The following is a 23358-nucleotide window of genomic DNA, read 5'->3' as shown; positions in this document are numbered from 1 at the left end:
TCAATGGGCTGCTCATTCGTGTGTAACAATGAGAACAAGTTGCAGCGTCGACATTTTTACAATGTTTGGTGAAACAGTTCTTGATGACAACGTGGAAGATCAATTTGCGTTTCGGAAAAATATGAGAACATGCAAAGCAGTACTGACGTCATAGCCTAAGTTAAGAGATTTGATAGCTCTTGCTAAATCCTGTCGCTTTCGAGCTTCTATGATCTCAACTGATTTCCTCCATGCTTTGACAGAGTGCACCACAAGTTTCTTACGTCAGTTCTGGCTCGCATGGGCTTCCCACCTGACTTCCTCAACGTAATCTTCCTCCTGTCACATGCAGCGTCATCCCGTATGAAACTTCCTGGCAGATTAAAACTGTGTGCCGGCCCAAGACTCGAACTCGGGACCTTTGCCTTCAGCGGGAAAGTGCTCTACCAACTGAGTTACCAAACCACGACTCACGACCTGTCCTAATATTCCGCCAGTTCCTTGTCTCCTGCCCTCCAAACTTCACAGAAGCTCCCCTGCAGACCTTGCAGAACTATCACTCCTGGAAGAAAGACGAGGCACTGGCGGAATTAAGGCTGTGAGGACGGCTTCTGAGTCATACGTGACTAGCTCAGATGGTACAGCACTTGCCCGCGAAAGGCAAAGGTCCCGAGTTCGGGTCTGGATCCGGCACACAGTTTTAATCTGCCAGGAAGTTTCATATCAGCGCACTTTCGGCTGCAGAGTGAAAACTTTATCCTGGAATCGTCCCGTATACTAGTAAATGAACATACAGCTGGTCCCCTGCTGATGCGACGTTCGGTTCGACAAGGATGCCCACTCTCCATGATTTTTTACGCAGTCGCACGGGAACCAGTGGTAGGAGGATTGGAACGCAGGCTCTCGCAGATTACGCTGAGGTGCCACGCTTACCACTGCAGAGGGTATGCTGATTACCTACTACTGCTGGCTCTATCAGGTGATGAGTTGCGCTCTGTGCTTGATTGGATCAGGCAATTTGGACTGGCGGCGAGAAGCCACGTGAACACACCCAAGTCGGCGGCGATGTATATCTGAAGGGTTGCCAGGAGACCTGCATGGCGCCCCTGCCATAGATGGATGCTATCAGATATTTGGGCATTACATTTATAAGAGATGTGCGTCGCACGGTTACCATAAACTATAGACGTCTACTGCAGGCGATATGCACAGAGAACCCAGTTAGCCTCATGGATCTTCTACAGCGTGTCAAGTACGTTAACCCTCACGTCGCGAGCTACACTCACGCTCATAAATTAAGGATGATGCTGATACATGGTGAAGCAACGCTCTGGTTGTCGGTTTGCAGGTTTAAATCACCTCGGGGTATGACCTTGCGGTGCATTTGACATGCGGTCGTCGCACGGTGGCGCTGGCAGCAGTCCACATACGCAGAGGTGTGTTGGTGCATGTCAGAGTACGGTGCAGCGAGTAAGTGTGCAGACGTTTTCAGACGTGCTAATGGTGACTGTGTGTTGAAAATGGCTAAAAGAACACATATTGATGAAGTTATGAGGGGTAGAATACTAGGGCGACTGGAGGCTGGTCAAACACAGCAGGTCGTAGCACGGGCCCTCCGTGTGTCACGAAGTGTGATCTTAAGATTATGGCAACGATTCCAGCAGACAGGAAACGTGTTCAGGCGTTACAGTACGGGACGTCCACAGTGTACAACACCACAAGAAGACCGATGTCTCACCATCAGTGCAAACGGCCACGGAGCACTGCAGGTAGCCTTGCTCGGGACCTTACCGCAGCCACTGGAACAGTTGTCGCCACACACACAGGTGACTGAACAGACATGGTTTATTCTTGCGGAGACCTGCAAGGTGCATTTCACTGGCCCCTGGTCACAGGAGATCCCGTAAGGCCTGGTGTCAAGAACACACTACATGGACATTGGAACAGTGGTCCCAGGTTATGTTTACAGATGCGTCCAGGCATAGTCTGAACAGTGATTCTTGCCGGGTTATCATCTGGCGTGAACCAGAAACCAGATACCAACCCTTTAATGTCCTTGAATGGGACCTGTATGGAGCTCGTGGTTTGATGGTGTGAGGTGGGATTATGATTGGTGCACGTACATCCCTGCATGTCTTTGACAGAGCAACTGTAACAGGTCAGATGTATCAGGACGTCATTTTGCGCCAGTATGTCCGCCTTTTCGGGGGTGCAATGGGTCCCACCTTCCTCGTGATGGATGATAACGTACGGCCCCACCGAGCTGCCATCGTGGAGGAGTACCTTGAAACTGAAGATAGCAGTGGCCTACCTGTTCTCCAGACCTAAACCCCATCGAGCACGTCTGGGATGCTCTCGGTCGACGTATCGCTGCAAGTCTTCAAACCCCTACGACACTTCAGGAGCTCCGACAGGCACTGGTGCAAGAATGGGAGGCTATACCGGAGCAACTGCTCGACCACCTGATCCAGAGTATGCCAACAAGTTGAGCGGTCTAACAACGTGTGCATGGTGATCATATCCCATATTGACGTCGGGGTACACGCGTAGGTAACAGTGGTGTTTTGTAGCACATGTGTTTCGGGACGGTTTTCTCAACTTATCACCAACACCGTGGACTTACAGATCAGTGTCATGTGTGTCCCCTATGTGCCTAAGCTTTTAGCACCAGTTTTTTGTACTGCCACGTTGTGTGTCACCAAATTCTGCAGTTATTCTTAACTTATGAGCATGAGTGTAGTTGTTACACATGGCGCAGATTCTCCCACTACCGAAAGCCATGTCGGTCAGACTATAGGCGGCATTTGGATACTACCTAACTGCTGCATTCCTCTTTAAAGGTGCCTTCTCTGTATACGTTCGATATCCCCTGTTTTCGTATGAGTCCCACAGAACAGAGCAATATTGTAGGATAGACAGCACGTGTGTTTTGTAATCAATGTACTTATCAGTATCGTACCAATCGACCGAAGTGTGGCAACTGCTTTACGTACGACTGAGTTTGTATGATCACACCGTTTTGTAGTCTCACAAACCGTGATACCCAGTTGTTTGTAAGATGTCTGATTCTAAATGTCCTGATGACCTGGCTATCTCGAACAATAACTTTCAGAGTGTCGTGTGAGAAAAGAGCTAGTCGGATTTCGCATGCTCAGCGTGTGCGTAATCCATGCTGGTTGGCATTGAGGAGGACTGTTATAAAAAATCGAGATAAGCAAAAGACATCACCCGACGCACTTTGTCGCGCACTATCTGTCAACATAAAACATTGAGCTGTAGCTGTTCAGAGCGGGATTCCACAGAAACAGCTGCCAAATTATTGAAAGAGAGGCAAGGCGCGTTGAAACTGCGCTATAGGAGAGGGAAAGGAAAAGACAGTAGCCAAGGCACAATGGCACTACGGTGACCGTAGAAGAACTGAGGTGAACAGAAAAACATATGCCACGTTCATTGAGATAGAGAAGACTTTTTATAGAGTGAACTGGAAGACACTGTTTGGAAAACCGAATAAAATTATGTGAGACGAGATACAAGATATATTTTCAGTCTGTAGAGGAACCAGCGTGCAGAAATCAATGACACCAAGAAAGAGTCTAGAATGAGTAGACCACTCCGACAAGGCTGCCCCCTCTCTCCAGATTTACTTAATTTATTTATAGACATTGCTATACAAACAATGAAAACTGGCACAAAAGGTATCAGTCATAATTAATGGTAGACAAATGAATATAATCTGACTTGCTGATGACAAAATAAGGTCAGCAATTCTGAAGAGGACAAGGACTAAGCGATATAAATTTTGTCTGCTACCTTGGACAATCACAGATTGAAAATGACGCAAACGACACTAAAACAATGAAGAGAAGTAAATCGAACAGCCTAGTAAAGGTAAACACTAACACAAGTACAAAAAATTTGGCTACTAGGGATGCACAGTAACAAATGACAACTGAAGTACGGGGGGGCGGTCAATAAGTAATGCAACACATTTTTTGTCTCTGCCAGTTTCGGTTGAAAAATTGCAGAATATGTTGTGGAACATCGTGAAATATTCCCGTCTCATCCTCTATAGTTTTTGTACATTCTGACATAAGGCGACGCTATATGTAGCATTCAAAATGGCGTCTGTAACGGAAGTGCGTTCTAAGCAGAGAGCTGTCATTGAGGTTTTTTTTTTTTTTGCGGAAAACCAGAGCATCGCAGACATTCATAGGCGCTTGCAGATTATCTAGGGATACCTGACAATGAACAGAAGCACGGAGACTCGTAGGGCGAGGCGTCTGTCATCGTCGCAAGAAGGCCGCGCAACCCTGTCGCGTCTCCCGCGTGCCGGCCGGCCGGACACAGCTGTGACTCTTACAGTGTCTGAACATGCGGACACTCTCATTCTAGATGATCGATGGATCACAATGAAACACCTCGCTGCCGGACTGAACGTCTCTGTTGATAATGCCGATACACACTGTAACGTCTACGCTCCGGCGTACGTTAACTCTTTAAAACCTGTACTATGGTAAGTTGACAGGCTTCACCATATAAGAAAGGATTTTAGTAAATATGTTGACCGCGTGTACCTGAATGGAGGCAAAATCAGACTTACACCCTCTCAGTAACGACAAGGATACGTCAAGCAAGTCTAAAGTGTAACTACACGTTAGGACGGACAAGAAACATACACAGCAGATGCTACCAATTGTTAATAATACGGTCGCCAGCCTAGTTAGGCATAAACTGAGTTTTTTCCTTGTACAAGTGGATGTACGTACAAGCATAACAACACGTAGTAATATTGCATTATATGGTAAATTTTAGAACCAGAAAAATCTACTGAATTAATATTTTCACTTTCTGTACTAATTTGGACAAGCTATAAATACACAACATTACCCTATAATGATTACTACAAACTGCGTTTTGTCTATTGATCCGACTGAAATCGGGCATAGGTTACCCTAGAAATAGCACTTTTGAAACACACATACAAAATCAATTTTAAGGAGGGAAAACACTGATAAATTTAGGTTTTATATTGACTTTAATTTTGCTGGTCAAAGCAGTTCAGTACACTTCAGGATTCAAATTAATAGAAAAGAAAGAAAGGAGAAGGGGGCGGGGGACCCTGAAACTGTTATGATCACTGTAGTGAAAGTTTGATCATTGAGAGCCTTAAGCATTCTAGATTTCCAATATATGATTTACCACTCTTTTTGTCTTATTTCCTGCTCATTTAACTACTGTTATTTTTGTCTCAATTTAAATAAACTTCATTACTAAACCAATTTCAATATTATCTCCCAACTTGGTCAGACTTATATTATTCGTCCAGGATTTCATTAACAACAAAGTTCTTTAAACATCATCCTAACATAGATAGATCTGCAGGTAATTATTACTAACATAAACTTTAGATCTTCATCTTGGGACACTCGGATTGCACAACATGCGGAAAGGTTAGTTGTGAGGATAATTAATTGATAGGACACTTCAGGTAAAATTTAAGTTATTATTGAACAGTATGTAGCAAAAGTGACACTGGTCCACACGAGTACAGTACTGAAAGTTTCAACCTGTTCGTATCGATGAGGCGGTCGGCAGGCGGCGAGACGGCGAGGCACAAAGCACACGTGCAATTACAGCAATGGCTCATGAAATATCGGCACTTTACTTCTTCATGGCGTCGCAATGCTTTTCCATTTAGTGCCTATGGAATATTGTCATGCTGTATAGACGTCGGAAACAGCGCATCCAAGGCTCAACGAAACCACTTTTTCCAGGATAGCCTCCTCGATCTAGCACGTGTTTCTCAGATCGATGCCCAACTCCGACTACTACTGCTGAGCCCGTTATGCCGTACCGCGCCCGTGTGCGTTTTCCCGCGCTTGCCTGCCTCCACCTTTTACCACTCCCCTACAGACAGGGTATTCACCAAAGGTTTTACATTCCACATATTCTAATACATTGCCTACGTATGGACCAGGCATACAAAAACAACTTTCACATCTTACAATAGTTTGAACATTAGGTACACTTCCCTTCGATTACAACATTGCTTGAAATTTGACATAAATATTAAAATTTACATCGAAAATTGTTTATAGCTTCTTCAACATAATGACATGAAACAAAAAAGAAATGAAATCAGAACATCGATTATACTAATTTATCGAAATTCAGAAGAAAAAAATTTATTACAAATACAGTAGGATAACGTTAGTGTTGTTACAACACCTCCACCTGTTGGGATACTCAAAGTTCTGTGCCCACTGGGTTCCTTTCCGCGTAACAGGAGACCAAAAAGAGCAACGGAGGACCTTCTGTGCGGATTTGCTTGCTCTTTACGAGGCTGATTGTGACAACTTTTTTTCAGGCTACGAAACATGGATTCATCATTTCCAACCGGAAACAAAATGACAATCCGTGGAGTGGCGCCAACCATCTCTTCTCCGAAGAAGAAGTTCAAAGCCGCACCTTCAGCCGATAAAATTATGGCGACGGTTTTCTGAGACTCCGGTCCAACGATCGACTCTGTAGTGTATTGTGCTATCCTCAGTAAATCAAAGTAACGATTTTAGCGTGTTCGTCGCCACAAAAATGCAAACGATCGTCTCTTTCTCCATGACAGTGCAAGATCTCACACAACTCTGCGCATCTTGAGAGGATGTCGCCGACTTCACTGGACTGTTCTTCCTCATCCACCCAACAGGCCGGATCTCACACCTTCCGACTTCAATCCGTTTGGCCCATGGTGGATGCACTCTGCGGGAAGCAGTACGTGGATGATGGGGAGGTTATGATGCATCAAGACGTTGGCTCCCACGTCGACCACTAGAGTTGTACCATGCGCGTATACAGGCCCTCCAGTAAGGTGGCGTAATGGCGTCGCATTGAACGGAGATTATGTTGAAAAATAGGGGTTCGTAGCCTAAAGCGTGGGGAATAATATGGTGTATTGCAATCTTGAATAAAACCAACCTGCTTTCAGAAAAAAAGTGTTGCGTTACTCAATAAACACCCCTTGTATAATGAATATTAAAAGCAGAATTACAATGACTAAACAAACGATCAAAAATAAGAATAGTTTACTAACAAGCAATCATATTAACACAGAAACAAGAAAGACATTCATTTGGAACATTTTAAGTTACAGTTGAGAAAAAAATTAGAAGCAATAGAGATGATATGGAGAAAAGCCCCAAAAAAGTCCTTGTCTGAAAGAAAATCTAATGGACAAATATTAAAAGAGATTAAAGAGAAAGTTGCTTAGGTTAATATTATACAGAGAGGAAAAACTAATGTAATTGGACACATAAGTCGATATAACAGCTTCATAAAAACATCTAAGTAGGGAAAGAACTAGGGAAAAAATATTAAGGCACAGGCTCAGAGCATCCATATTACAATGTGTTGTTATTGGAATGAACTGCAGCAACTGCAGCCAGATGGTAAAGATGGCAGGGAATGAGAAGGACGGCTGCTTCAACATTTAGTTTGTGTTGATTATGATAATGATGATGATAACGAAGATGATGATGAGGAGGAAGCTATCTTCAGACAAGACACAGCTTAAAGAACAGTTTTTTATGCTGCTCCTTGCGTACATACAGCGTCCTGAGACATTAGCTTAACTCATGCAGCTTACAGGACTGGTTAGGGATAACAAAGCACGACACACCTTCCGCATTACGCCGCACGGCGGCAGACGGTCTAGAAAAAGTACGTGCTGCAGGCACGAAACATCGCCCTTTCTCTCTAGCTTCCGTGGCTCTCTTGTCATTGCCTGAATGACGTCGCATGTTTGCATCTGGCAACAATAGGACACGGCAGTAACGGGTTCCGTCAGCACTTCCAGAGAGTCGTCATTCCAAGAAAGGGAAAGAACAAAAGCACCCGCTCCTACTTTTACAAGCTCATCTGCCAAATAAAACCGAAAAGTGGGTAAATTATTGTATTTGAAGCTTCATCACTACTCGCAGCATGACGATTCATTTGATGCTGAATGAAGTCCTCCTTTAGGCTTTTCCATGCATCACAGTCTCCAGTGACAGACATCCATGTTGCTAGCTCCTGTACGTTTCCTAATGTCGCCTGGCAAACCTTCCATTGGAGCACATCGCCCTTGTTTTCCTATTTCTTGGAATTCAGCAAAGAACTCCCTCGCTCCGTCTACAAACCATTCGCCCTGCTACGTACGCTGCTCACCTCCATTTAAATTTCGATACTGTGAAGATTACGTCTTCCATTCGTCTGTTCCTTGGTCCACACATTTATTTCCCTCTGTCTCCTCAGTGATTCCGAACAACCATCTCTTCATTGTCCGCCGAGCTACCATCAGCCATAACAGATGATACACACCGATGGCAAACATTGAGAAATGACAGTCAGCCGGCGAGGAGGTGGCGTGTGGTGCTGTTGTGCACCCTAAAACACTAATAATCATCATCATCTGATGAGCAGGCGACGCCTCGACCCGTGCTAAGGGCGGAGTACGACCACCACGAGACAAGCCGGCAGTCGTAAGGGCAGCAACCACGGTGAAGGGCTACTGCGGGTGGTTTTGGCAGGACGACTGCCGTCCGTAAGGGTGCCGCCGTGGCGCAAACTCAAAAAAGCCGCGAATTACTTCACTGTCACCGCGCAACAGCTAGGATCTTATCGCTTCTTTAAAAGATTTAGTATCAGCAGTTTCTCACTCCCGTTAATTAATGAAAAGGTAATAGCATACCAACAACAATCCCAAGTATAGCCAAATATGGGCAATATCGGTAATATTTACTTTGGAAGCGAAATGGACGTAGACAATGTATCCATTATATCTCTAGTAAACACTGTAATTGTTAGGAATGTTTGAAACCATTCTATTCTGTTAATACTGCTACAATTCTGCTATCATTGTCAATAACACATTTAAACACAGAAGTCTTTTGAAAGAAATTAAAATCAGTAATATTCAGTTATAATCATTATTTATGACGCATAGTTTAAAACTAATATACGAGGTGCGACAATAAAGTAATGAGACTGATGTGAAAAAAAATGTTGCTTACCGTTTTAGGCAAGTTTAGTGTTGTCTCCTTCAAACTAGTTTCCTTCTTATTGCACACACTTTTTCCAGCGCTTCTGCCATTGATGGTAACATTTCTGGAGCTCATCTTCTGTAATATCCTCCAAGACCCTCGCCACAGCTTTTTGGACATTTTGTGTTGTTTCAAAATGGTATCCCTTGACCGCCGTTCTGACTCTTCCCACGCAGCGTCTCTCGTCACCCGGGTGGTCCGGTGACAGGCGGGCTCTGCTGATTTTGAAAGCGTTAAGCCGACGGGTGTGAGGAAGTCGAGTGAATGCTTTGCAGACGCCGACATTGTCAAAAGACACGCCCGGAGGGGTCTGAAGTAGCGGCTGGGCTAGAGTTTCCGTTACTTCGCAGAAACTTAGCGAAAAAACTTTCTGGCGGGCTACCAGCGAGGCGTGGGAATGACTTGTGTACCCAGGCAGTTGTGGCGGGAAAATTCCCGCGCTTTCTGCAAAATAGTAACTGTGATTGGCTTGCTCAGGGCATAGCTCTGTGACGTAGCAAAATCAGCGCAGAAATTGGCGCCAAGAATCTCCTTTGGTGGAATGGTAGTGCTCCGTCAATAGAGTGGAATTTTCCGCCGGTTTTCGAGTTGCTGATTGGAACGTTTAACCACGGCCACTGTCGTGGGGGCGGGAATGTTGTGTGTTCGGCCTGTACAGGTGCTCTAGGTAGTCGGCTCTCGTCTTTCGGTCGAGGACGTCGAAGCAACCAGCCATCGCCTCCGATACGCCAGATCGTGTTCTGGCAGTTAAGAAGACAGTTTGGTAATGTATGTCCGCAGCACTGGCAGATAGGGATTTTCCTAGGTGATAATCAGAGCTCAGCAGAGCGCGCCTGTTCGTCTTTTTCTAACTTTGTTCTGTCTTGAGTAGCAGCAATTAATGTTGGGTTAGCTGTGTGTCTCTCTTAAGATTTGAGTGGCAAGGAATTGGCTCCACATACCACTTCGTCTTAAACCTCACAATCTAGTTTAGGGACAACTTCACCTTCATAGCGTTTGTTTGAGTATCCAATTTGAGCCAATTTGATGTATTATAAATGTTTCATGTGTTTTTGTTTATTATTTTGTGTTTAGTCTTAATAAATCATATTGTTATTTTGGACAGAACTTTCATTCTGTTAATCGGTAGAGCAACCCATCATTTCTCACTACGTTAATGAAACCTTCCTTTATTTAACTTATTTATCAAATTAAATTATTGCAGGTGCCAAACTCTTTTCTACTCCACTTGCAGGGTTGATTACAGTCAGTTCGTGTATATTTTTTAACCATGTGCAACAGCAAAAGTCGGAGTTAGAATAGGGGGGGCTTAGAGCATCATTTACATATGTAGATTCTAGAAGAATTTAGTGTTAAATACACTGCTTGTCCCGGCACCTCGCAACTTCACTGTCACCGCGCAACAGCTAGGATCTTATCGCTTCTTTAAAAGATTTAGTATCAGCAGTTTCTCACTCCCGTTAATTAATGAAAAGGTAACAGCATACCAACAACAATCCCAAGTATAGCCAAATATGGGCAATATCGGTAATATTTACTTTGGAAGCGAAATGGGCGTAGACAATGTATCCATTATATCTCTAGTAGACACTGTAATTGTTAGGAATGTTTGAAACCATTCTATTCTGTTAATACTGCTAAAATTCTGCAATCATTGTCGATAACACATTTAAACACAGAAGTCTTTTGAAAGAAATTAAAATCAGTAATATTCAGTTATAATCATTATTTATGACGCATAGTTTAAAACTAATATACGAGGTACGACAATAAAGTAATGAGACTGATGTGAAAAAAAATGTTGCTTACCGTTTTAGGCAAGTTTAGTGTTGTCTCCTTCAAACTAGTTTCCTTCTTATTGCACACACTTTTTCCAGCGCTTCTGCCATTGATGGTAACATTTCTGGAGCTCATCTTCTGTAATATCCTCCAAGACCCTCGCCACAGCTTTTTGGACATTTTGTGTTGTTTCAAAATGGTATCCCTTGACCGCCGTTCTGACTCTTGGAAACAGAAGAAAGTCGCACGGAGCGATATCTGGTGAATAAGGTGGCTGCAGTAGTACTGAAATTTGTTTTGAGGTTAAAAATTTCTGTACTGACAGAGCAGTACGGGATGGCGCATTATCGCGATGCAGAATCCAACTATCAGCAATGTTGGCACAGACACGAAGAACTCCTTTACGAAGTCTTTCTAAAATTTCTTTGTAGTAGTATTGGTTAACTGTTTGTGCAGGATGCACCCACTCTTTATGAACAATTCCTTTGGAATCAAAGAAGCACGCAAGCATGCATTTCGCTATTGACTTCGACATGAGAGCTTTTTTTGGTCTGGGTGATCCCTTTGAGCACCATTGCGAACTTTGGCGTTTTGTCTCTGGATCGTACTGAAAAAAACAACTTTCATCACCAGTGATAACACGGCTCAAGAATTCTGGATTGATTTCCGTTTGCTCTAACAGATCGGCTGCCACATTTTTCCATGTTTCTCGCTGCTGTGGTGTAAGATTTTTGGGGACCATTTTTGCACAAATCTTTCTCATACCAAGATCTTCAGTTATTATTAGACGAACCGTTTCTCTATTGATGTTCAGTTCTTCTGCCATCATATTCACGGATAATCTTCGATCAGATCGTACGAGTTCACGCACCCTGGCCCAAGTTGACATCCGTCCGTTAGGTTGATGGTCGTCCACTGCGGTCTTCATCTTCAACATTCGTTCTGCCTTCACCAAACGTTTTATTCCAACGAAAAACTTGAGCTCTTGACATAACCTCCTCTCCAAAAGCCTTCTGAAGCTTACCGTAACTTGTCGTCTCTTTTTCAGCCAATTTAACGCAAAAAGAAGTGGCATACCGTTGCGCAATATTACGCGGTTCCATTTCTGCGACGAGAGACACAAACACGTGTTAACTTATTACAGCACAATTCATGACTGAGCAGTTGCATCGATGTGCCACTTGGGCTAGAAGCAGCTTACAGACCAAGGTCAAAGATATTGTGCCTACGCAATCCTGCAGGGTTGCCACATCTTGCAAAGAAAATCAGTCTCATTACTTCTTTGTTGCACCTAGTAATTCAAAAAACAAAGAACAGATTTTAATTAAAATGTGAGTGTAACTATGTAATTACAAAGCATTGCCCTGCTTTGTGGACTCAGTTTTGAAAAGACAGTTTTACTGAAATGAAGTACATTTTTATTAAAGCTTGGAAACATGCTACAAAGAATTTATATTCCATATTTTACGAATAATCCACTAAAAAGAAATATGTATTGTTATAGTTACCTTTCAGACTATTTTCATTGTGACTGAGACTGCTACTAAATTCATATATTATATAATGTCATTTTATTTTATGGTTTATAAAAAAAATGGTTCAAATGGCTCTGAGCACTATGGGACTCAACTGCTGTGGTCATCAGTCCCCTAGAACTTAGAACTACTTAAACCTAACTAACCTAAGGACGTCACACACATCCATGCCCAAGGCAGGATTCGAACCTGCGACCGTAGCAGTCGCACGGTTCCGGACTGCGCGCCTAGAACCGCGAGACCACCGCGGCCGGCTATGGTTTATACACTGTTATTTAAGATACTGTCAAAATTCATTGAATTCTTAATTTTCTTTTTTTAATAACATCATTGTAATAAAATGCATATAAGGCGCATGTGGAACCACTGCTTACGTCCGGTTTTGCTTGAAGTATAGACACGGCCGATCAGTACAGTAAACAAATAATCCACTCTAAACCGAGCGAGTTGGCGCAGTGGTCAGCACACTGGACTCGCGTTCGGGAGGACGACGGTTCAAACCTGTGTCTGTCCATACTGATTTACGTTTTCCGTGATTTCCCTAAATCGCTTCAGACAAATTCCGGGATGGTTCCTTTCACAGGGCACGGCCGATTTCCTTTCCCATCCTTCCCTAATCCGAGCTTCTGCTCCGTCTCTAACGACCTCGTTGTCGACGGGACGTTAAACACCAGTCTCCTCCTGCACTCTAAAGGGCACACACTGTGTCAGCTTTATACAGTTGTACCTTGAAATAAACAAGACAGAAACTCAAAACTACGTGTGGCAGGAATTAATGTGGGCATTACTACCCAGTTGGTTAGTGTTCATAGCACCAGGACTTCTGTTTATTCATTTTTTTCTACTGCAACAGCAGCAAGATCAATTCTTCGAAGCAGATAACACAGGTTAAGTATCTGACCCCACCGAAGAACTTTTTATGGGAAACCTATCAAATAAAATCCGTAGTAATAAAGACACAAGACAGGAAATGGTAACACACGAAAAAGCGAAGCGAAGCGAGGAAGCACGTCTACACATCAACCCTGCAGATGTAATGAATGGTATTTCAGATACTGACGACGAAACACAAAAAAAACATTATCTTTAAAAACTAATAACGCCTTAATGCCTTAAGTAGTCTTAACAAATAAAGTGTCAACAGATAGCTCTTGAATAGTACAATCAGATAACAGTTTCAGAATTTCTGTTATATCAATACAATTCAAGAGAGTCGGAACGTTGTTTCGCAGGGTTAAAAGCACGTCTTGGTGCAAAATAAATTGCAAAGCAGTAAAAATAGTGGAAGCATTTGATAATAAACTACAATAACTTTCAGTAGAATTTTAATACTCATTATGTTTCATATAGCTAATATCAAATAATACTAGTGTTGATTATCTCACTGATTGAGACTTAAATAACTCAAAAACTAAGGACCCTAGCAAAAAAACTAATGTTACCAAGGAAAGCTGGTGATATTCTAGCCCTAGTTCACGTATAATACGACAGCGATAAGTTAATATAGTTTTTAGTCCTTATGTGTTTCACGTGTAATACGTGAAAGACATTACGCTGGATTTTCTGATACAAAGATTGAATACAGTAAGCAGGTTGAAATGAATGTAGAGATGAAGATGTTTGCTCATCATAAACTTCCATGGAGTGATGCATCAAACCAGTCTTCGGACTGAAGACCACAAAAACAATAACAACAACAAATTTGTTTTTCAGAAACGTTTTTCTTACTGATGCCAGACACCATTTTATGTTCTTTGTACTTCAGCTATCGTCAGTTGTTTTGCTGTCCTAGTAGCAAATGATCCTTTACCGTCTCATTTCTTCATCGAATTCCTTCAGCATCCGCTGATTTAATTCGACTATACGCCATTAATCTTGATTTATTTTTGTTGAATTTCATGTCATAATTTCTTTTCAAGACATCATATATTCTGTTCAACTGATCATTCAAGCCAAAATGCCCTCTCTGACAGAACTGATATTTACAGGGAAATCTCAAAATATTTGTTTCTTCCCCGTTAACTTTAGTTCCCTTTCAAAATTTCTGCTTGCTTTCCTTCACTTCTTGTTCTCTGTAGGAACCGAATAACTTAGGGGATAGTCTACAACCGTGCCTTAGTCCCTGACGCCTGCTTCGACCTTTATAACAGCAGTTTGGTTTCTTGTTCCCGTACAGCACGATAGCGGCTGTTTAAAGCTACCATCTTCTCGGCGGACGTCCGAGTTTTATCCGGAATCACTCTCAGTTCTGCGCCACGTGAACCGACCGCAGCCGTAGTTATTGAGTTTTCATCTTTGCCTCATTATTTATTTATCCGATATGTTTTACCTTCAACTCAATTATTCCATTAAATTCTTTTAAAAGCATTTGTTGGTTTATTCCACGGAGATCGATTTACTTCGGAGTATAAAAAAGGAGCGATTTCTAGAGTACCCGGTGTGTTCGCGGCGGATAGCGCAATCCAATTTGCGAAATGTTGGGTAATTGTCTACAGATCACAGGTGGGTCCGACTGCGGCCCGGTACGCCGCTAATGCACTTTCGGGCAGCGCCCATTAAGGTCTGGCCTGCAAATAGCTCATCCTCTGGCCTGAAGAGGCCCCGCAGTTTCGGCGGCCGGTGCGTCATTTAATTATCTGCCGGTCCATTATATCGCCCGCCCCACTTCTGTATACTGCGTGTCTCTCGGCTACGCTGTCAGGCCATTGCCCTCCTACTGTCCAGCGACACACTAGTCTTTTCTTAGCGTCACTTAGTAACGCCCTGAAATTGGGGGGACTTGCCTAAACGAATGACTGGATTTCAAAATGTCTGTTCTGCGTTCACAGAGCGCATTTTTTCCCCCTCAGATTATCTCCAGTCGGGATCTTCTGTGACTTACCCAAGACATTTCATTGTCAACTATAATATTTAATTAGGGAAGTTAAGTATTGATGGTATAGAAGAGCCTCTGGGAAGATCAGTTTGGAGTCCGGAGAAATGTAGGAACAAGCGAGGCAATATTGTCTTTGAAACAATAATCGGGACCGTCATTATTGACTCTAATGAAACACGTTCTGAAGAGAATAAAGGTAGCTCATTTCGTTATAACTGCATTTTAAGAGTAAGGGGAGTTCAAGTCTTCATAGATGGTACACGTACCATGACCAGAGGAGAAGCGTACTCTTTCCTGTTTCAGAAGTTGCAGACTCTGCAAACTTTTAAAAGACAGTGTGAAATGGTCAGTTATTCTCCAGTTCAGCAGATTTCCGATGAGTCACGACCTGGAGCTGTATTTTGCTTTTGGGAGTGTATAATAGAGAGGAACATGCGCTTGAATCAGTGCCCAGCACATTTTTATCTGGTACGAAAATGACGGATAGGTTAGTTGTAAGTAGACCACAATTACATACCAGGGTTGGAACTTTAACAGTGGCAACTATTTATTTACAGCTAGTACAAAATAGATACGTGTTTCAAAGTTTTGTTGACCTTCAAAGGAGTCACCAGCATTGTGTATAGCCCGTTGCCAGCGATGTGGAAGTCGTAGGATACTCTTAACAGTGCCAGTTGTGTTGACAGTTCGAGCGGCGCGGTCTATTGAGCGACGAATTTGTAACAGTTCTGAAGCGAATGCCGTGAAGTGTTTCCTTTAGTTTAGAAATCGAGTTGAACTCACGAGGGCTTAAGTCAGGGGAGTGCATTAGGTGGTATAGCACTTAGCAGCCCCATCAGGCAAAGAAATCAGTAACAGCTTCCGCTGTACCTGCTTGAGCATTGTCCTGCAAAATGATGGTCAGGTCCTGCAGAAACTGTCATCACTTATCTATGCTGCTCATTTTTGGAACACAACCTAGGACCAGCTTAGAGACAGAAGTGATGACACCTTTTTTTTTTTTTTTTTTTTTTTTTTTACAGCGCAGCTGATGCTGCCTGCCGCGAGAACTACATAGCGTAACAGTCATTCATACCCTCTACGAATCTAAATAATCCTTATTAGTTATTATCCGATTTTGTTCAAATTTGGTACACCGCCTTTTGTTATTAATGGAATGACGCTGCCAAAATGTCAGATTTTTCTTTATTATAGTGCCGGAGATAAAGAAAATTACCTAAAAGTCCTAAAAACAATGCTTGTTTTTTTTTAAACAATGTTAGGAAAAAATACAGATTGACTTGCATTATCATTTGAAGCCATTACAAAGTTACCAGTGCATAAAAATCAATTAATTAGAATTTTCTTTTTTAACACTTTAGTCACTGTGCATTACGTAACACAAAAATCGGTCAAAATTGTTATTTGATTAAATTTTGTTGGGTGAGTACGTGAGAATGATTGAGAGAGTGTATGTGGGACATAGGTTAAAACTTAACATGTCTTTTTTCATAAAACTTTGTACAAATAGACCGCGGAAAAGTTATGGTGCAACCGCGATTCAGATGGCGTATGTCGGTGTGAGCTGGCTTTTGTATAAAAGCAGCCAGAATGAAAGTTAGAGGCGGAATAAGTTCATTTACCAATTTGAAGAATAATTCGTACTTCGCTTATTTTGATTAAACAATATACGAGAAATTGAAGTTTTAATGACGTTAATTACTATAAGATTATTGATTGGATAAGGCAAGTTTTGCCGCGAGAATGATCTAGAAGGACGATTCTCGTTGGTCGTTTAGAGCAACAGCCGATCAGAATTAAGATGTTCCCGTGGGAATATAGTTGAGTGGGCAGTGAGTAGAATAGTTCGAGATAGTCGCTTGCTAACCGGCCTACGGATAACACCATGTTATATAGCTCCGTAAAAATACTCTGAAAATTGAAGAAATAGTGATTTAATTGCGGTACGAATACCTCGTGACTGAAGCGACTGGAATTACGAACATTTTAATGTGTTTCTGAATTAAATAGTTTGAGAGTTTTGAGCGTCTGAGCTTTCTGGTCGTAGTAATAATTCCATGTGGCACGTTTCGTTTTCTGTACGGAATACTTTGGCGAGCACCCCTTTCGAAAAAGACCACTGAAACGACCGAATGTTTAACTCGTGAATAGTTGTGGGTGGAGATCTGGTAGAACGTGAAAATTAGTCGGGTCGGACTTGCAAAAATTGTGGCTTTTCGAGTGAAACTATGTTGTACAGACAGTGAAGATTGAATAATAGAGCATTACCATATTAAATACCGACTTGATAGCCATTTGATGTGTTTCCATATGAATAAAAAGCAGATTCGGTGTAATTTTAAATGCTTTCTGCAAGTAGACTGCATCCTCCGAACGCCCGATTTTTTAAAAAATGAACTTTCACTATCTGACATTCAACTCGAGTTAGGTAGTGGTTTCATCAACGCTGCTTTACACTGCCTAGGGCGTATCTGCTACTACAGAGTGAAAAGACGTCGGAGAAAAGCATATCGAGGTAGGTGGACTTTCGGTAAGTGAGAGAGAGAACGCAGACGACCGACCCCGCCGCGCCGCAACTAGACAGTGGCTGACTGAAAGCGAGTGATGTGGAGGCATGAATCGTGCTGTACTCTGTGATATTCGAATCAAGAACAGATGCCAACGTAAGTAGATATCCTAGAAGTAGTAAAGCAACTTAAATCACGTAACAAAAGCAAGTCTTCCGGTCCAGACTGTATCCAGTCAGCTTCCTTTCAGAGTATCCTGATGCAATAACTCCATGCTTAACAACCATATACAACCGCTCACTCGACGGAAGATAAGTACCCAAAGACTGAAAAGCTGTACAGGTCACGTCAGTATCCAAGAAAGGCAATAGGAGTAATCCACCAAATTACAGGTCCATATCGTTTACGTCGATATGCAGCAATCTTTCGGAAAACATACTATATTGTGTTCGAACATTAGGAATTACCACGAAGAGAACCGTCGATTGACACACAGTCAACATGGGTTTAGAAAACATCGTTCCTCTCAAACACAACTGGCTCTTTACACACACGAAGTGTTGAGTGCTATTGACAATGGATTTCAAATTGATTCCGTATTTCTGGATTCCAGAAGGCTTTTGACACTATACAATACAAGCGGCTTGTAGTGAAATTGCGTGCATACGGAATATCGTCTCAGTTATGTGACTGACTTCGTCATTTCCTGTCAGAGAGGTCACAGTTCTTAGTAAACTACGCAAAGTAACCGAGTAAACCAGAGGAGATTTCTGGCGCTTCGCAAAGTAGTGTTATAGTCCTTCTGCTCTTCCTTACCTATATAAACAATTTAGGAGACAATCTGAGCAGCTGTCTTTGATTGTTTGCAGATGGCTCTGTCGTTTATCGAGTAATAAAGTCATCAGAATATCTAAACAAATTGCAAAACGATTTAGAAAGATATTTGTATGCTGCGAAAATTGGCAGTTGACCCTAAATAATAAAAATTGTGTGGTCATCCACATGAGTGCTAAAAGGAATCCGTCAAACTTAGGTTACACGATACATCAATCAAATCTAACTAAAATTGGGAAGAATGTTGTGGGGAAGGCAAACCAAAGACTGCGTTTTATTGGCAGAACACATAGAAAATGTAACAGATCTACTAAGGAGATGCCTTCATTACGCTTGTCCGTCCTCTTTTAGAATACTGCTGGGCAATGTGGGAGCCTTACCAGATACGAATAATGGAGTACATCGAGCAAGGTCAAAGAAGAGCAGCAAGTTTTGTATTATCGCGAAATGGAGGAGAGTGTCACTGACATGATAAAGGATTTGGGGTCGGCATCGTTAAAATAAAGGCGTTTTTCGTTGCGGCGAAATCTTCTCACGAAATTTCAAGTACCAGGTTTCTCCTCCGAATGCGAAAATATTTTGTTGACGCCGATCTGCATAGAGAGAAATGACCATTATAATAAAATAAAGAAAATCAGACCTCGCACGCAAAGATATAGGTGTTCGTTTTATCCGCTCGCTGTACGAGACTGGAATAATAAAGAATTATTGTGAAGGTGGTTCGATGAACCCTCTACGAGGGACTTAAATGTGATTTGCAGAATATCCGTGTACATGTAAACGTAGATGTAGATAACTGGATGGAGATATCTTACCTCCACCATATGAAGTTTTAACAGTGGATTACGGAAGATTTGGTATTACAATATGGGTGTGTTATTCGTCGATGAAACGTCCCCTTAGAACAATTTTACATGTGAAACGTCCACTTAGAACAATTGTACAAGACTGTGCTTAACCTGGCACACAATAATTTTAGCGCAACGCAATCTGACTTTCAAAAATCCCTGCAAAAGAATGGCCCTGACTAACTTTAACCTATACCTTTTACAAATCACTTACCTCACAAAAATCTTCGTTACTCAAGCTACTGCAAAACAGCGAGCGCCACTACTGCCAGCTAAATAAAAGATTCAAACTACTGAAGGTACTAACTACTGATAGGGATAGTTAACAAATGAAAGATATTAATAGAGAACAAACAATGTATTTACCTTAATAGTCATCAATAGTCATAATATATACAGCAGCTCATGACATCAATTTTTACAAATTTCAAACTCCGCCATCTCTGTCCTCACATCCACCACTGCTGGCGGCTCCCCTCCAACTGCCCTGCGCTACGCGCTGTTCGCATCCAGCTATAGCAGTTCATGACAACAATGGCAGGCAACAATGCAAACTAGCCACATACTGCACACAGCACAGCCAGTGATTTTCATATAGAGCGCTACGTGGCATTACCCATATAAAAATCTAAACAGCCTACTTACAGTTCCAGCGTGGTTCTCTTATCGCGCTTAATAAAACAACAAATGCGGAAAGATGTGAACACGTTTACTGCACTGTACAAGAGAGGAAGAGTGGAGAGGATGACTGATTGTACCATCATGATAATGCAACCCGCCAGAAAACTGTATTTGTAAGGCAACAGTCTGTGGACAACAACGTTCCTGGAATGGACTGGTCTGCCCAGCGTCACGACTTGAACTCAGTGGAATACGTTTGCGATGAGTCAGAACGTCGACTTCGTTCCAGACCACACCGTATGGTAACACCACTACCCTCTGAAAGCCTTTTTTGACACTGAAATTCGCCAATATTTTATTTTATTTTCGCTACCAGTTTAGGAAATTCATTATGCCATCTTGAGAGTTGCAGACAAGTCTTTTTAAGGAAGCACTTGAGGTAAGTATTCACGACATCCAGAAACACAAGACTACAGTAAGCCAACATCGCTACTTTTCAGAGGTGCATATGGGACCTGAAGGTGGCATAATGAATTGCCGAAACCATTAGCGAAAATAGAATAAAATAATTTCTTAATTTCACTGCTGTTTGGCGAATTTCATGGTTAAATATTTGATCAGACGCTGTCCCATGACCACAATGGATCAACAGAGACCTTACTGAAAGTGTCCCCAGCCCAGTTCAGGCCGTCATAAAGGTGAAGGATGGCCACACCTCACCTTAATGTCTAGTGATAAGCGTTCGTATAATATCGACTAGATAGTGTACGTGTCCGCTAATCTCAAATTTTGTTCGGTGCTTTAGCACTAAATTTTTGATGTTTTCCACCTAAAAATGGCTAAGGCCAAGATTCCAATAGTGGGTTTCAAAAATAAATTATTTGAGTAAGGCGATTAAAATGTGTTTTATAACGTTGTCTTCGACTGTGAATCCCACCCAAGGAAAATTTTGGTGTGGTCACGGAGTCTTTCTCAGGAACTCGCACTAGCTGCTGCTTTTTAGAACAGTACCGCACGGAACGCAATACTGCTAACGTAGTAGGACGGGTGCCTGAATCATTCTTTAGTGGTGACTCCTCAGAATACGCCGTAGCGTGGCGTGCAGCCGGAAGCAGCCCTGTCTACTCTACTGACTAAAAATCCTAAGAGGTTTTGGTCTTACGCAAAATCACTAAACTGCTCGAAATCCTCAATTCATTCACTCAGAGGCCATAATGGTACCTAAACGGCAGATAACAGAGAGAAGACCGAATATACTGAATTCCGTCTTCCGAGGTTGTTTCACAGCGTAAGATCGTGACGCGGTCCTCTTTTCGATCATGGTAAGAATGTCGAAACGGTAGATACTCAGATAACCGATCGCGGAATGGAAAAGCAACTAAAATCACAGAGTATGCAATGGAATCGTGATCAGATGATGTAGCTGTAAGATTCTAGAAATATTACGCGAAAGAACTTGCTCGCCTTCTAGCAGCGATTTATCATTCATCGCTGGAGCAACGAAAGGTACCTCGCGACTGGAAAAAACATAGGTCATTTCGCGTTTTCAAGACAGACAGACGCACGTAATTATAAGCCTCTATCGTTGACGTCAATCTGTTGTGAAATTATGGAAAATGTTTCATGCTCAACAAATATGATGTTTCTGTAGAACAAAAATTTTCTATTTAAAAATTAGCATGGATTGCACAGACAGTGATCTTTCGAAACTTAGCTCGCTCTGTTTCTCCATGAGATCCACAGAGCTTTAGTCAACGGCGCTCAGGTTGATGCTGTGTTCCTTGACTTCAGGAAGACATTTGACACGGCCCCACACTGCCGCTTAGTGAAAAAAATCCTAGTTTACCGAGTACAGGATAAAAAAAAATGTCTCTGAGCACTATGGGACTTAACATCTGAGGTCATCAGGCCCCTAGAACGTAGAACTACTTAAACCTAACTAACCTAAGGACATCGCACACATCCATGCCCGAGACAGGATTCGAACCTGCGACCGTAGCGGTCGCGCGTTTCCAGACTGAAGCGCCTAGAACCGCTCGGCCACAACGGCCGGCAATATAGGATCAGATTTGTGACCGGTTTCAAGACTGTCTTGCTGACAGAACTCAACACGTCGCACTTAGCGGAACAAAATCGACAGATGTAAAGGTAATTTCCGGAGTACCCTAAGGAAATGTGGTAGGACGGTTTCTGTTTACAATGTATACACATGATCTAGTAGAAAGCGTCGAATGGTTTTTAAGACTGTTCGCAGATATGCGGTTATTTATAATAAAGTATCAACGCCAGAAGACGGTATCGGTTTGCAGAATGATCTGCACAGAATTGATGTGTGTTGCAGGCTTTGGCAGTTGACCCCGAACGTAAATAAAAGTAACATGTTGCGCATACATAGGAAAATAAATCCCCCTACTGTACAACTACGCAATTGATGAGAAATTCCTGGAAATTGTATGTACCGTAAAATATTTAGAAGTAACTATCGAGAGCGACCTAAAGTGAAATGACCAATAAAACAAATAGTAGGGAAGTACAGGGTGACAATTGTTTAACTATATCAAATAAAATCGTCATAAGTTCTGAACTGATTGCGTTAGGACGTTCAAACTGCACTGTTGTCCGCGGGGGATAATGGGAATTAGTACGTGCATGTATGGTTTGGTTTAACGACGAAGCCCACTTTAATTTGGATCGGTTCGTCAATAACCAAAATTGGCGCATTTAGAGGACTGAGAATTCGAATTTCGCGACCTAGAGGTATCTTCACCCTTAACAGATGACTATTGGGTGTGCAATGTCCAGTCACGGAATAATCGGTGCGATATTCCTTGACGGCACGGCGGCTATCGAACGGTACGTGAAGGATTCGGAAGATGATTTCAGCCTCATTATCCAAAGTGACCCTGATTTCGACAAGATGTGGTTCACGCAGGACGGAGCTCGTCTCTGCCGGAGCAGAGAGTGTTTGATGTTCTGGAGGAGCACTTTGGGGGTGGTATTCTAGCTCTGGGCTACGGAGAGGACACTGACATGGGTATCGATTGGCCGCCATATTCTCCGGATCTGAACACATACGACTCCTTTTTGTGTTGCTATATCAACGACAAGGTGTACAGAAATAACTCCAAAACCATCGCCGAACAGAAAGCAGCTATTCAGGAGGTCATCGACAGCATCAATGCTCCGACATTTCAGCAGGTCGTGCATAATTTCGCTAGTCGTCTACGTCACATCATCGCCAATGATGGCAGGCATATCGAAGATGTCATAATCTAAATCCTAATAACTATAGTGCCGTTTACACGT

This window comes from Schistocerca cancellata, chromosome 2 (genome assembly GCF_023864275.1).
Source record: "Schistocerca cancellata isolate TAMUIC-IGC-003103 chromosome 2, iqSchCanc2.1, whole genome shotgun sequence".
Lineage (NCBI taxonomy): Eukaryota > Metazoa > Arthropoda > Insecta > Orthoptera > Acrididae > Schistocerca > Schistocerca cancellata.
The sequence above is the reverse complement of the archived record's forward strand: the minus strand, read 5'-3'. Positions refer to the sequence as shown.